The sequence below is a fragment of the Taeniopygia guttata genome, chromosome 6 (genome assembly GCF_048771995.1).
Source record: "Taeniopygia guttata chromosome 6, bTaeGut7.mat, whole genome shotgun sequence".
Classification (NCBI taxonomy): domain Eukaryota; kingdom Metazoa; phylum Chordata; class Aves; order Passeriformes; family Estrildidae; genus Taeniopygia; species Taeniopygia guttata.
Window position 1 is genome coordinate 1,867,893 of NC_133031.1, and position 17,000 is coordinate 1,884,892.

The window sequence follows — 17,000 nt, forward strand, 5'->3', positions numbered from 1 at the left end:
CTTATTTAGCAGCCTCTTTACGGAAGGATCCACCTTTATGTAGGTCGGGAAGTAAAAAAAGGCCAGGACCAGGAATACGTCACAGCAAGTGATTTTGCAAACTGTGTGTGAGGAAAGTTCTGTGTTTGCTGTTCTTTTGCCCTTTTGTTTAACAAAATCCCAATAAACAGGATATCTTGGTCCAGCCGTTAAACACTCTTTTGTATATGTAAATAGGTAAGATCCTACAGGATTTCTCAGGATTTGTACTTGTAGATTTATCAGTAAAGATCCAAACCAGAAATATGAAATTCATACCTAGAGAAAACGAGATTGCTGCATGGCTGACACAAGTGAAATGATGCAGCACTTTTCAGGGCAACAAATGCCCAATTTTACTATTTAAAGGAGAAAAGTGAGTGAATTGCCTTTTGCCATTCCGCATCTAAGACTGAAAGATTAGCAGGAGGTGTGACACAGAGCAAATGGAGGAAAACATTTCATTTGTTATCTTCTAAACTTTCTTTTTCCTTTATTTGTGAGCCCAACGGAATAGAAACTATGAATAACTGCACTGTAAAAAGGATTTTAAATATTGGCATCCATTGTGCAATGTGTCCTCTGACCAGCATGTGGGGATATGCCCATGTACTTGAAGAGAACATTATATGCCCACTACAATTTTATACAGGGAAAAGTCACTTGGTGTAACTGGCTTAACACATTAAATAAAAAATATATAAAGCATGAAACAACATACAGTGTTGCACAAATCTCAATTTCCTTCTGCAATATACATAGCTATTTTATTTTAAAGAATTATATTAATCCTAACATTAGGTTACTGTAAACTGAGTAATTCAAGTGTGTCTTAAAATAAAGTACAAGCCATATTTTTATTCCACTTATCATTCTTCTTGGCAAATTTGTTTTTCCTTTTTGTGCCAGAGAAGCCATATCCTACCTACCATGCCTTAGTACCTTATGGCATCCCCTTTTTGGGGCTGAAGGCACACAGGCAGTGGGGAGAAGAGAATGTATGCTGTGGTGCATGGGCTCCTGCCACTCAGTACAGCCCATCCTGCACCCACCCACTAAACCTGCCACAATGGGCTTCTGCAGATGCTGGGCTCAGGGGAACTGTGGGGTGCTTGCACCTCAAAATTCCCACTGTCCGTTCTAATACCTGCAAAAAAAACCTCAAAGTCCAGTGAAAACAAGAAATGTAAATCTGCTTAACTTCAGGGAAGGAATTTACTTCCTTGTAAGTACCTTAGCCCTAAGGGTTTCCTGTTACCATTGCACAGTCTTCTTATTGATGGTCACAACAAGCAGGAAACTATTTTCAGTTCCCCTGCCATTATTAAAATAGCAATGCTTGGCTACTGCCTGGTGATAGCTGTCAGCACAATTATGGTCTTTAAATTGTACCCCAGTTAATCCCCCACTGAGATAATACAAAAATGGGAAAAGAATCATATCTAGGGTTAACTAATATGTCCTTTATGTTCAATTACTAAAAAACATCTTTCAGTTAATATACATGTTTTTGGCATAAAACATAATATACCTGTTTTGGCTACAGCATTATGGCATAAAACTCTCTGTATTAATAACAGAGATGCACTCTGCTCTCTGCCTCTATTTTTTCCTGGCAACAGCCAGGACATACTTTATCGCATCTCAAACCCCTTTGCTTTATACTTTGATGTGTCACAGACTACAGAAAATAGAAATGGGTGTCCAGAACAGCTGATACATGAAATTCGAGATGTCAGCATTTTGCTGTGCGAAATTACCCACCTTTGTGTGAAGCCTGTGTGTAGAATATTCTTGATTAAGACAAAGAAAAGGCTTTAGAATGCAAATAGGCTTACAAACAAGGGATGGTTAGATCCTTTTATGCCATTTCAGTTTTACATTTCATCCTTAGAGTCTCCACAGTATCCATGTAGAGAACTCACACACACAGAGTATGTGTTTTATATGCTCTGCTACTTTATAGCTCAGCGTGTTGTAGTTCTCTGTCTGCCCACCCTGCTAACAAACAGTTCTGGTTAGCTGAAATGAAAATGTGCTTACCAGTAAGACCAATCATTTATTAATTGATGGCAACATGCTGAAACACACTGAACAGTTTTTTACCTGTTTATGAGCATAAATCACTATAAAAATACTAAACTGACAACATTGCAAGTTCTGTGGTTAACTCAAGGCATCTGATAAAGGGAGCTGGTTAAGGGAAAACTGAGGAGACACCTTTAAATTAAGAAAAGCAAAACCAAAAACCTGCAACCCCATTTCCCTCATCCTCTCAGGCCACAAACTATAGTTGAAATAGCCAAAGGAAAGCTATTTTTAGGGTGATGCATGCAAAGAAAATGGAAAAGCAGTGACGGGTGAGGATGAGCCCTGGACATGAAGTCTATAATGAAGGAAACGAGCTGACCTTTGTGCAGGGGATGAAGCTCTTTCATTCACAAACCCTTGTATGGATCCACACAAGCTGGCACTGAGTGACTCCCCTGTGCCCTAGCAGAATGCCAGAAGCCACACAAGTGCTGAGGCACCTGCAGGTTGGGGCTGAAGATGCTGAACATTTTTGAGCATCCTACACAGAGGGATGGGAGTGCAACCCATTCCTACATGTGGCATATTTTCTTCCAATTGAAGTGATGCTTCACACTATTACATGTAGTTTTCTGTTATAAATAGATCAGCAGGCCAGGTGCTAACTGAGCACGAAAATTCCCATGTAATCTTTTGGGTTTTTTGGTTTAAGAGATGGATGCTGAGGCACCAGTTCCCATGTCATTAAACTGGGCTTTTGGTCAGGCCAAAACTGACCTTTGATTTTTAAGATGCAATCCTTCAGGACTACAATATCAATAATTGAGCAGGTTGTGCCCTGCAGAGACCAGTTTGGTAACACGCTGAACCTCAGCTTATAAAATAGCTGCAAGTGGTGCCACATGCTGCTGGTTCTGACATGACACTGTGTCTTTGCACGGCAGCATGATGAAGCACCCTAAAATTAGCCTTCTTACTATTTCGTAAAGAGCAGGCAGAAAGGTAGCAGCCTGCACTGAGGAGAACAAAGAGGCACAGGAGAGGACCAGAACTGAGGCTCACACACAGCCTGGGCACAACACTTCATGGTGAGCACGCTTGGCTTCTTCACAAATTTCCATGTGGGACTGTTTAAGGTAATTTCTTATCCCAATCACAGGCTGACCTGATTATGAAGAAAGAAAGGTGCTTGTGTAAACAGAGGTGGGGAAGAGGGACCTGTTCTTTCAGGGGGATTGGGATTCAGCAGAAGGGAAAACTAACTGTGAAAATTACATGGATGGTCTCTTTTAGGGGTGTGGTGAGAGTTGGCATTAAACCTACACAAAGTTTGTTGTTACTGGAATATAAGTGGGAGCGGAAGAAAAAAATAGGCTGATGTGAAAATCAGAAATAACATGATAAAATCCCTTTCTGTTGAGCCAGACTATTTTGTCCTGATACTCTGTTCTATCCCTGCCCCATTTACTGCGTGTTAAAGTCCTTCGCTTTACAAGGAGAAAGATTTGAGACCAAAAAAAAAAAAAAAAAAAAAAAAAAAAAAAAAAAAAAAATACAACTTTCAGGCAGTAGCAAGACAGGGGTGTGGATGTGTTTGTGTTTGGGAACAGAAACAGTGGAGGAAAAGAAACAGCAAGGAAACATTTGAATATCAGAGGGCACAAGAGGCATGCCATGAGAGGGATGTGAGCACTGACTGCTGGGGGACACATGTCTCTAGGAAGCAGAGGACACCCCCCAGCAGCTGGGTGGCACAGCCTGTGGCCCCTTGTCTAAACAATTGTCAGCACATGCTGTTTTCTCTATTCCTGTGGTAGCACTCTGTGAAGAATAACTGGGAAGAAAACACTGGGGCATAAACTGTGCCTGGTACATTCAAATTACATACAGCTGTTTCTGTTATTAGTTATCACTCAGAAATATGGGTCTATTTTACAACACAGGTATTTTTGTTCAGTAAAGATGATTGGACAATACTCTGCAGCTTTTGTAATTTAATTTGGGACAATATTTATGATTTCACATGTATTACCGAAACCCAGAGAGGCATGATTCTCTAAGATCTCTTTTGTGCTCTTAGCAACCAACAGGTATTTGGTGAAGCATGGACTGAAATGTGTCAAAGTGGAAGTGAATCTATGACATTTCTATCAACTACAGTACAGGACCTCTCAGTTCATAAAGGATTAAATATTCACAGTGGTCAAAGAGTCTTAGACAGATGGAAAACGAAACTTCTCTTGCAGATGTTGTTAAGGAGTTCCACAGAAATTGTATGTGAACATTCAGAGCTTGGAGTCCTTGAAGGACTGTAACTCTTAATTTCCTATAATGTAAGTCTCAACCTTGGCATTAGAATTAAAAAAAAAATATTTGGAGATAGGAGGTGAGCTGTATGAGCTGAGCAATCAAATCCTCATAACTGTGTGAAAAATGGAATCACTGCTCCTCCCTACACACAATTCCTATGTAGAGAAACCCAGTGACTCCTCATGTTCCCAGAGGTCTCCTAAGTCATTATTTACTTTATTAAGGAGAGAAAAATTGCCACAAATTAGTAATCTTTTATTTCTGTTTACTGACACTGGAGTGGTGCAAAGTGCTGCCAATTTTGTTGTTGATTTTTTAGTATGATTGATTTGGATGTTCCTATTTCACTGCAGAAGACTTTGGGTCAGTATTTTTGGGGTAATGTTTCTTTGTTTATTTGGTCTACCAGCATAGAACAAACTGCTTCCATTTAGAATGTCAAGCTTGAAAGGGGAATCCAGAGCAACTGTATATCTTTTGGAAGCAGAAACAGTAGAGCAGCCACTTGTGCCAAGCCTCCATTGCATTTAGCTGTGCCTTTTTCTTGGATAGGAAAGGAGGCAGCAGTGATTCATCACCTATGTCTGCCTGATGAAGGCTTTCTTGCTGTTAATGTCAGCAAGTCACCAGGACACCAATAAATAGGATCACTGGTCCCAGTCAGAAATTATCATTTCAGGGGCACTGGATACTCCCCACTTTACACATATATACTTACTTTCATAGAAAATAGTACAAAGATATTTTCAGCTCCTGGTCAAGCAAAATTTTCAGCTCCAAGAGCGGCAAAATTATGCCTAGAATACACAGAATGAATTTGAGAGGAGCCCTAGACCTTGAGAGCCTGGAAATTTAAGTGAGATTGTTCCTGAGACTGTCTCAGGAAAAGACAGGACATTTCAAGAGTATCCAACTGACACAGCAGCTTCTGTTCACCATGGCCCAGTGGAGACATCCAAAACCAGGCAGATTACAGGAAAGCCAGCTTGAAACACCAATCTCCTCAGAAAACAGTCACACATAATATTTTAGCCAGTAGACTTGTCAAAAAATATTGTGTCCAAATGTGATATAACCTCTGCAAATACAAACAATTCAATACAAATACTATTAGGTGCTTCTAGCTTGTAGCAAACTCAGCCAGGCAAACTGTCTTTTTAACAGACAGTATCAATATTACAAATTAAATTCCTCTGATTATAACTTCTTTTCTTTTTTTTTTAATAAAATGAAGGAAAGGAATGCTTATTTGTCTGATGAACAATTGGTTTCTTTGTAGCAAGCAGCATTAGGTTTAAAAATCCCTTTTCTGAGAGGCAAAGGATGTGGTCCTTATCATTTTCCCTGACCTCTTCAAGTTTGAGTTTCTAAATAGTTCATCACCATAAAAAACCTGTTTGTGTTGTCTTCTGTGTTTATAATAACCATAAGCATTAAAATAGTCTGTTCATAACTATAATAGTCCTGCAGAATTATAATGGGCAAGAACCTAGAAGTGTTCCATTTAAAGCCATTACAAACAATTGTGATTTCCAGTGTGTTGTATCAGCAATGACCCCTCAAGAATCCAGTATTTGGGATTAAAGTGTCTGGACATTTTCAAGTCAAATTTCTCAACACTGTTATTTTTTGGTAAAGTTTTAGTTTAGGATAGTTAATAACAACACATACCATTTTTTTGAAACTTCCCACACCAGTAGTTTTACAGCTAATTTTGACTGGATACAGAACTACTTGCCCAAGTAACAACAAAACACATACTGTTATTACAATGATTTCTGATTTTTTTAGAAAACCCCCAGCAAGTTGAAGAAATACCATTTGACAAGTGGAATAAAATGGATTTTGAAATATAATTTAAATATACATATTTTGAAGTGAAATTTAAAAGCTAGAGGATTATCAAATAAATTTATATTTACAGCTATATTTCAAGAAACTAAAAATTTTTTAAAACTAATTTTTGAGAAATTAAATATTCAAACAGTGTGCTTGACTGTGCTATAACTCTTTTGGACATATATTGATCGACATAAAAATGAACTAGTAATATATTCCTCATCAAATATTTTCTGATGTAAACCTTTGGCTTCCTGAAATCCTGCATCTTAGAATCTAGACCAGAGAGATCTTCACATCTCTGCAAAAGATCCAAAGGTTTTCTCTGGTGCCTCAGGAATAGACACCGAGTATTCCAGGATTAGAAAGCATTTAGTATGTAAAGATCTTCTTTCCCGAGTTTTCCAAGCCCAGGAAACAATCCTGTTCGGAGCCCTGTTATCCCTCCGTAGTACTTCCAGTGACACAGCTGAAAGGAGCCTGTGGAGCACACAGAAAGTCACTACACCTGCAAGAGAGTGTTCTCAGAGTGCTCCTTCTTGGGAGCCACTTTGTCCATTGGCTCTTAGATTTTCAACTTTATCATCTTGATGACTGGGAAAATTTTGATTGCTGGGAAAACTTTGGAAGTTCTTCCTGCTGAGTCCTTTCTCTTCACCTTCTCCAGCCACTCAAAGCCATCATTTCCCTTGCTTCCCTTTCCTCTAACTCAAACCCTGAGACAGGTCATTTATTTCTCTGTGGAAGTCAATGGCCAATTTAAACTAGCTGAGTCTGGATGGCTTGATATCATAGCTCAGAACCCCACAACTGAGTCCATCAGTACAAAACCCAAGTTTGTACTCCTTGCATTTCATGTGAACTCTATCCAGAACTGCATGAGAGCAGCAGTTCTGCTCCCCTTCCATTCCAGCCCCCAGTTACACTTCCCTATTCCCTCCAACACTTTAAATCCTTTTCAGCAGCAAAATGCACAACAAATTCACTCCACACAGAAGGCAGAGTTTTCATACTCACAGGTTATATACATTGTGATTGATACTTTCTGAACTATGTGCCTTCAAAATGTGTATTGTCATTTTCAAAAAATGGTGTGTAAAGATTTAGGAGACTGCCTCTAGTCATTTTAACATCAAACTCTGATGTTTGTACCAATATGAAGGTAAACACCTCAAATGTGATTATACAAGTAGATCTACACAGGCAAGTACTTAGATTTTCAACAAAAATGTAATAAAATGTAAAGCTTATCTTTTTAACTATTAATGAAAATATAGTCTTGGTCTTCATATCCTTTGGCTTTTCAAACTAGTAAACATATCTTCATAAAATAGACGTTTTCTTGATTTACCATGTTGTCCTGATTTAACATTAAGAGCATTACATCTAAAATTTAGTTCAAATATTGACTTTCCACAGCCCCACATCACCAATTAAGCATGGCAGAAAGGTTTCATTGTGCTTTAAAAGGCATTTGCTAATGAGAATAAATGAAAAACATTTACCATACTTGCATTTTCTAAGTATCACAATTTTCCAATATTCTTCCTTTTCTAAAGCAAAAGAAAAAAGTGAGACATTTAGAAAAGGATTTCCAAAGGCACCCTGGGCAGAAATAGGATTCCTTTCTATAACCGGTGGCATAGCACAAGGTATTAATATATATTACTGATGTACCAGTTGATCTAAACTTGGCTTGTAATATGCATGGTTTATCAGATCACAATGTATTTTAAATCCTGTGATAGATCTTTTGACTCCTTCTGTTGAGGAAATAATGTTTGACTGGTATGAAATTGGATGGTTCTGGAGACTGTCAACTGAGTAGCAGAACCACTGGCCTGGGAAGGTATTCATTGATATTTCTGATTACAAGGGTGGCTTATTTGAATTAAATTAGAGATCTTATTTAATGTCCTTAAAGAAAAGGCATAGCTTCCTTTCTTTTTCTTATCCTCATTCTCTCTCTCATACACTTGTGAAAAAGTCACCTTTGGCACAGCTAACCATCTGCTTGGCTAGTCAGAATGGCCAATACCTCACACTATTGTTGCTCTGAGGGAATTTTCTGAGTCATGATCATGTAAGAGAGATTACATTACCTGAATACAATTTGTTCTTCAGCTAAACAGAATGATTCTGGTACTGATGGTGTTTCATAAGCTGGTACTAGTAATTTCCTTTAATTCTCCTCTCTGTCACTTTTGAAAGTTTGCAAGTTTGCTTGTGTTTTGACATGAAAGACCTTTTTTCTTTTTTTTTTTCCCCATTAAATCTGTCAGTAGCGTTGTATCCCTAAAACGCCCTGGTATTCTGAAGCTCCATCAGTATCTATAGATAAAATTTTGCAGTGCATCGTCATACACATTTTTACAGTTTACGTTATAATGCGAGTCAGTTTAGTGTTACCATGCGACATTTAAAGCGGGGAGGTGACTCCTGGCCCGAGGGAAGCGTTCCAGACAGATGAGGCAGCGTGAGGGACACAGCGCCAGAACCCCCGCGAGGGGCCGGTAACTGATCCAAGTGTGCACAGAAAGGTGAACACTGAAGGGCTGGGAAAACAAGAACTCCTGCCATCTAATGGCAGTCACAGTCGGGGATGACACCCTAGCTATGTTTTCACATCGAAATGACCCTATTTTAATTCGAAGGAGGAACTTTTGGAAGCCCTAAGGGTCGTGCCCCAGGCTGTTGCACCGTGCCAGCGCAGCGGAGCCGGGCAGGCCGCGGTGCCCAGAGCCCTCAGCAGCACTCTGGGCACAGCCCGGACCCCCCAGCACCGCGGGCCATTCCTGACTTACGCTTGTTGGCACCAACACCGCCACGCTTTTCTGCTGTCCCATGTGTCAAGGTGAGAGGGTCCCTGGAGGTGTGGATATAACCTGGCTCGCCCAGCTCTGTCCCGTTCCCTCAGCTCACCCTGTTGCACCATTGCGATACACTTAGACACAGGCTCTCCTTTCTGTCATATTTTAGCAAACTGGTATCACACCATGGTCTCCTGCTACTTAAACCATGCATTTCTATGCAATCTACCTAACAGAGCTCTTATGTTGCAGCATTTTTGAGAGAAAGAGGACATGAATTATGAGATTTGAGCTACTCCAGTCTAGGCCTCAGATTTGGGCCTTGTGGGCCTTCCAGCCTCTGACACAGTTAGAAATTCAGAGCTTGTGGCGCAGATAAAAATAGTCTTAAGGTGTGATGGGGACCACTGGGCTGCTTGGGTGTGAATTAGTATAGGTTTTATAGTGTAAAGTGTAGGCCGTTTTAAGGAAAAGGTAAACAATGTTAGCCTACCAATCAGAGTGTCTTTGTTTTTGTAAACTATGTGGAAGCTTATATAAACTACCACCTTATCTTGAATAAAGGGAGAACGCTTGATTAACCACATTGGTTCAAACCTGCGTTTGTCTTGTCCAGCTTTCCGGTTTTCTGAGATTCCCTGGCTTCACTCTTATCTCTAGCCAACTCTTCTAGCTCTTCTAGCCACCTCACTGAACAATCATGTTGCTGCTCTCCAGATTGTTTATTTGAGGTCTACCTAGCTGAAGTGATCCCATGACTGCAGGTTCAGAGACGAGCTGGCTGTCATGCCACTGCTGGTAAACACTGAAACTCTCATCTGAATGTGCCTGGAAAGCAAAGGCTCTCAAGAAATTATTTTTTAAATGTAGACTATCCATGAATGCTCTCTCCTTATTTTCATCTACCAACAATTTAAGACATTCTAATTAGGGGTGTTTCTTGTTAAGTATAATTTTGACAACTGAGCTTTGAAGGTTTTGTCCTATTAAAAATCTGATAGATTTTGTACAGTTTTGCTTGTCTAGAACAGGTTCAAAAACCTCTAGTGCTCGAAACACCAGCCATTCATTCTGGGTTTGGGTTCTCTAAAACCCTAAGGGTCCTGATCTGCACTGCCACATGCTGAGCAGCCTCAGCCTCCTGCCAGCTGCCCGGCCCTCTGGAGCCCATTTGCCGTGGGCCTCAGGACCTCTACAGCACAGCCCAAACAACACTGGAAAGACACTACCTCTACAGAGAAAAAAGATACTGAAGATACCTATATTGTATATATAGTGTTCTTAGTTCAGGCAGAAGTCGAGATTTTTTGAGCTTATCTTCCTCACTACGATACAACTCACATTAGTCAGGTTTCCACAAATAATAGCCACACTTTGTTTTGTTCTTTTATGTTAAAACCACTTGCAAATAGACTCTCAGTAAATGTTCCCTGTTCTTTCAGGGTTTGGGAGTTTCTTTGCAAGGAGCTTGTGTTAAATTCTGCTCTCTTTTCTAGATGTATGAAGCCATTTAAGTGATAAGAATAAGGAGTGAACTGTAAATCTCTGTTTGACAAATGTGTAATTGGAAATAGAGACTGTAGTTACAAAATATGCCTCCCTGGACTGGCTCTTAATCCACTTTTAAAAATACAATTCACAACATGTTGTTTTAATCTCAACCCCAACTCAAAAACATTCATGTTCCTGTTACAACAGTAAACGGTTAACAAAGGCAGACACTGCAGATGTCATATCTACTTAATATCAACCACAGAAATAGCTAGCAGGAGAAAAAAATTAAACTTTTCTACAAGTAACACAACAAGAAGTCCAAATAATCAAAATATAAAGTATATAATATGGCTTTCACTGTAGCACTATAGCAGTATTTCCTTTTCCTTAAGATTTAGTTAAGCAGATACTGCCATTCTTTGAACCAGCCACTCTGACAATGTATTCAGTTGGTATTTATTATGGCTATGAATATCTTTATTATAAGTTTTGGGGATGTATGTTCTAAAGAAGGAGAAAACTGAATCCCAGGGAAACAGTCCATTGGTGTGTTAGCTCCAGGGAGATGTTCACACCTCTGGCTCAGTTGGAGACCTGAAACAACAGAGCAAAATTAGCCTTGTCTGTTACACCAGGGTGCTACCAAAAACAAGAGAAGGAAAGACACGAAAGACAAAAAATAAAGTGATGAAGTAAAAGAAGACAGGGAAGGAGAGAGGTCAGTAGGAAGGCAAATCTCACATATCACTAAGTGTCCCAAATTAGGTGAAGACACTAGAACTGGTATTATCAGATCCCTTCTCATCTCTTTGGTCTGATCATGCCTTGTAATAGGGACAGTGAAATCCTAGAGTGTCAAAATGGATCCCATAGTCTCTGGTGATGCTGGGAGCAGTAGCCCTGACTGCAAATCTCACACTTTTCAATCAAGCTGGTTGTTTGGCGTCAGTGTCAAATCAAGATTCCTCCTGCTTCACTTGCCCAAAGAAAGTCATGAATGGAAGAGCCTATAGCCAGTAATCAAACCCAGTTTCTGGGTTATTAGTTTTAATCATTGTTTTCTGGTCTTGTGTTTCTGTCAATTACCAGACATAGTCTCCAAGACATTGAATCGTATAAATAGGATTCCTCATTAGTTTTATCTCAATTTCTAAATGATTTTTAAAACCAATCTAATATAAGAGGTTACATACAACTTTTGCATTTTGGGTAACTGCCAGTCTCTTTGTGTTGGTATTTGCTGTGTGCTCTATGAATCATTGAGGTTTGAGAGTGCTGACCACGGGAGCAAGGCTGGTGTGAGCCAAACTCTGCACCCAGACATGGTGGCCACTGCCAGGAGATCCTACTCAGCCACATGAACCTCTCCAGGGAGAGCTCATGCATGTTCTATTTGAACCATAAGGTGAAACTATCCACTTTAAAATATGAATGTTAGCAGCTTGTAAAATGTTGGTTAGGTATCCCAACATTAAAACAAAAGTAATTTCCCTTAGAAAAGAAAGAATGTATGAGAAGCTAATAAAATATTAACTGTACAGGAACAGCAAAATGCCTTGAACACTTTTTGCTAACTCTTTGGTATCACAGCCATTTTTGAAAGGCTGATATTTATAATATAGTATTGTACAATGCATAATAACAGTCAAGAAAAAATATCATTATTTTAAAAAAGGACATGGTGTTCTCCATGTTTTTTTACACAGGGAATCTGCCTTAAAGAACCTGATGCTCTTAAAATTGAGTAGAAGCTTTTTACAAGGAGAGGAATTTTACAAATCAGTTTTTACAATTGCCACCCATAACATCAATTACTTCATGTTCTGGGGATTATCCACATAACATTTTTCAGCTGTACCTTGTCTACAGCAACAAAGCAAACTGCTGGTATATTTTAATCTATTGAATAATTTTGAAAAGCAAATAGATGGAACACTGGGGTACAAGAGGTTGTGGTTCTGTGTGGATGACTCAAAGATTGCTTTCATTACTGTAGTTAAAACTTTCTGGAAAAGTCTGACTCCTCTCCTATTGAAGACAGTGACAGAACAAACTCTGATTTCATTGGAAACAGTATCAGGCCCCATAAATCACAAGTATATTTCATCTAAATAATGAATGAGACTGAAAAATTCTCTGGTAACACTTGGGCAATCCTCAGATGAGTGAGGATTGAAGCTGCCCTGTGCAATGATAAAGTCTGGTTTGGGCTGGATGCAAAAGAAACAAGCACTCAAGGAATGTTTGAACATTATTATTTGTACTTTCTATAGGAAAGAGGTACTGTTTCTATCATCCTTCTAATATTTCTCCACTTCTAAAATTAGAATCCAAATTAGGATTACACAATACCTGGCAGACTCATGGTAAGAGATGTACTGCATAGTGATACGAATAGAAAATACCCAACTCATCTTACACAAGGTTTGTAAATCACTTGAAATAGCTTTTCCAGGAACATCCAGAAATTTGCCATTAACATTTTTCTTACCAAAGGAACAATGGCCTCACGATAATTCATTAAAGTCTATAAAAGAGAAATAGGGTGTGCCACTGCTGTTCAAATTACCCAGCTTCTAATTGCAATTATTAAAGCAGCAACAGTCACTGATGCTGCAAAAAAAGACATCACTGCTCCTGCCCAAAGCTGCACAGGTAGGGAGCAATTCACTGCCTCTGGAACAACCTAGCCGAGCAAAAGGCCAAGTGGGTACTTCAGAGGTGAACATTCATACTTGACCAGCAGAATGGTCTCAGCCCACTAGAACAAATTTGGCTAGTGCACTATTATACGCTACCCATTAGAAAGAAATCTGATCAGCCTTGGAAAGAGCAGGATCAGTGCTTGGTGGGGTGCAAACCAGGAGTGGGCAGTAAATATTTGCTCCACAGGGCTCTGGAGAGATCTACAAAACCACTGGAACTTGACTGCAAAGGGCCTTAAGGAAACTTTCAAAGAAATGGCATGTCTCATTTATCATTTAATGGTTCAGCATATGCCATAATAGAATAGTATTAATTTCATCCTAATATCTAGAAAATCAAGAATTTTCCATTTATGGTAAGTCCGTAGCTGTCATTTGTATGACAAATAAAGTCGGATAATCTGACCAGCCATGTACAAAGTTCCATTTTAAACTCACTTCTTGTGATTCTTGTTTGAGCTTGTGAAGGTAGTTTGGGCTTTGACAGCCAAGATCTGGAGAGGAATAGTGCTCATGTAATTTATTCTAGGACACTATGCCTCATTCTTCTGCCAGCTAGCAAAGACAAAAGGACATAAAGCTGGAGGTCATCATACTTTGAAGTGCTTTTTTTAGTGCCCAGTAGGCAAAAGCCTGATTTAAATTTTTTTTCTATAAATGCATACAGAGGAGCCACAGTATTTTCACAGGCTTTAGACTGTTACTTACAAATTAGTGAATCTGAAATCCTCTGGTGTTGCTCTGTCAAAATGCCAGCTCTGCAAGACCTGCACATTCACTGTGTGGGCTCCAGCTTTTTGTGGTTCCTGGAATTTTTGGCCTTGTACCATCTGTTATTACAATGGTCTGTCTGCCACAGTAAAGGCTCACAACTTTTTGTGGTTTCTCAATGCTGTACTTTCTACATAACCCTGAGCTTATTTGTCACTCAGATTATTCAATGATTTTGCAATTCTAGCATCTTAAACTCTGTCTTAAAGTGGATGTTTTTTTGCATTTTTTTGATTGGTTTAAATAATTTTGCTTATCATGCACAAACAGCAGTTCACAAATAGCACACCAACAGCAAAACTCCATGGCAAATAATTGCATCTCAGCAGAACTCCCCATAGATTTACAATAATTACCAGACACATCAGACTTAATTTTCAGGCTGCAGACTTTGTAGCCTAAACATCTACAGACACTGTCCAAACCACAGCAGCATGGGGTACAGTATCAACAGGCAGTTCCTGCCAGCACTGTATGGCTCACATCTACTGTTACAGATACTATAGAGAATATCTTGGATCTCTATTTCAGATTAACATTCCATCATACACCACCCAACCCATAAAATGCCTCACCTATGCCCAAAAGAAGGGCTGACTTCACTACACAATCTTTCCATATCTCCACCACAAACTCATGCTCATAAGGTATTCTGACAATGGTATTTGTGCTGGTTTTTGCTGGGGTAGAATTAAGGTTTCTTCCGCAGTAGCTGTGCTTTGGATCTGTGCTGGAAGCAGTGCTGGTAGCACAGGGATGCTTTGGGCATTGCTGAGCAGAGCTCACACAGAGCCAAGGCCTCCTCTGGCCTCACCCAACCCCACCAGTGAGGGGCTGGGAGGGGACACAGCCAGGACAGCTGACCCCAAGGGATATCCCAAGGGATATCCCAGCCATGTGGGGCCATGCTCAGCACACAGAGCTGGGGCGAGGAGAAGAACATTCCAGGGACATTCAGAGTCATGGAGTTTTGTCTTCCCATGTCACCTTTGCATGGGATGGGCCCCTGCTCTCCTGATGAACACCTGCCCAGCCATGGGAAGTGGGGAATGAAATAGGAATGGGCTGATCCATCAGGCCAATGCATGGCTCCGAGGTTGGTCTCAGTGGAAAAATTTGGGGGTTTTTGACCATGGGAAGATCTACTCAGCAGCTGTGCTACTCTGACACCTGACTGGGTACATCAATTAGAGTGGAAAAGGTGCTCTAGCACAGGAGCTAGCAGGCTCATTGACAGAGCTTTAAACCAGCTTGGAAGAGGGAAAGAGACATAACCAGGCTCACCAGTGCCGAGGGATGGGATGCTGTGCCACAAGGAGGAAACGAGCGCTTACAGATCCCTCAATCTGCTTCACAAGGTGTTGGCTACAAAGCACCACACCTAAAATGTTCCTACACTTATGCACACAGCACCAGGAACAAACAAGAGCAGCTCCAGCCTTTGGCCCAGTCCCAGAGCTTGACATCATTGTATAAGTGAAACCTGGTGTGATGAGTCTTGTGCCTGGAATTCCCTGTTTGATGGTTACACACTCTACAGGTGGGAGAGGCAGGGCAGAAGAGACAGAGGGGTGGCACTGTACTGAATAGAAGGGTTAGAATGTATGGAGCTCCCAGCTGGCAAGGGCACAGTTGAGAGCCTCTGGATAAAATTGAGAGGCAAACAAGTAACACAGATGTCATCGTGGGAGTCTGCCACAGACCTCCTATGCAGGACAATGACACTGACAAACTTTTCTTTGAGCATCTTTGATGCTTTCAAATCAACTGCTTGCGTCCTTATGGGAGACTTCTACTTGCCAGAAATTAACTGGTACAACCCGGGCCAGAGAATTCCTAAAAATTCCAGATAACAACTTCATGGAACACGTCCTAAGGGAGCCGACTCAGAAAGATCCCCTCATTGACCTGCTGCTTGTCAACAGAGAGGATCTTGTGAGCGAAGTGGGGATTGGGGCTGTCATGGCCACAGTGACCATGAAGTGATTGAGTTTAAAATCTCTGTTGACAGGAGGAAAAGTGCCAGCAGAATTTCAACCCTAGGCATGAGGAGAGCAGGCTTCAGGCTGCTCAGGGAGTTAGTAAGCAAGGTCCCCTGGGAATATATTTTTGCAGATGCTGGGGTCGACCGTGCTGGTTGCTTTTTAAACAACACCTCCTAAGTGCACAGGAGCAGCAACCCCCAAATGTTGGAAGCTAGGCTGGTGAGGAAGAAGGTCAGCTTGGCTGAACAGGAATCATCTCTTGGAAATAAGGCAAGAAAGGAAAGTGTATGGCAGTGGAAGCAAGGCCAGGAGACATGGGAAGAATACAGATATGTTGCTTGCAGCTGTAGGGATAAAATTCATGAGGCCAAAGCTCAGCTAGAGTTGAAGCTGACAGAACTATAGGGAACAATAAAAAGGAGTGTTTTCAAATGTAATAATGGCAGGAGGCAGTGTAAAAATAACACCAGCCCATTCCAGGATGAGGATGGTCACCTCACGAACAGGGACATGGACAAGGCAGAGCTGTTGAACACATTCATTGCCTCTGTCTTCAACATGGATGACAGACCGAGGGGGTCTCAGTGCCTCGAGCTAGAGGACCATGACTGAGAAAATGATCAATTCTCAGCTGACCCTGAAACTGTGCAGGATCTCCTGCTCCTGTTGGATCCCTACAAATCCATGGGGCCTGATGGGCCCCATCCAAGATTCCACAAAGAACTGATGATGTCATTGCAAAGCCTCTCTCTATTATTTATGAGCCGTGTTGGGAATCCCAGGTAACCAGAAGCTGGAAAATGTTGTCCCAGTTTTCAAGAAGGGCAAGAAAGAGGACCCTGGAAATTAAACCTGTCAGTGTCACTTCAGTGCCTGGCAGTGATATGGAGAAGATTATTCTGGGAGGCATTGAAAAACACCTGAAAGAATGCAGTCATTGGTCACAGCCAGCACAGCTTCATGAGAGAGGAGTCCTGCTTATCAAATCTGACTTCCTTGTAGGACAAAGCAGCCCACCAAGTTGATCAAGGGAAGCC

General features: G+C 40.7%; 1 protein-coding gene across 1 annotated transcript in view; it reads left to right on the forward strand.

The window, feature by feature from the left end:
* Positions 1-2,794: 2,794 nt before the first annotated feature.
* MYPN (myopalladin) overlaps positions 2,795-17,000 on the forward strand; it is a 69,706-nt gene continuing 55,500 nt past the window's right edge. The window contains exon 1 of the mRNA XM_002190720.5: positions 2,795-3,137. The gene's annotated coding sequence lies outside the window, so the exon portion shown is untranslated. The remainder of the gene's footprint in view (positions 3,138-17,000) is intronic.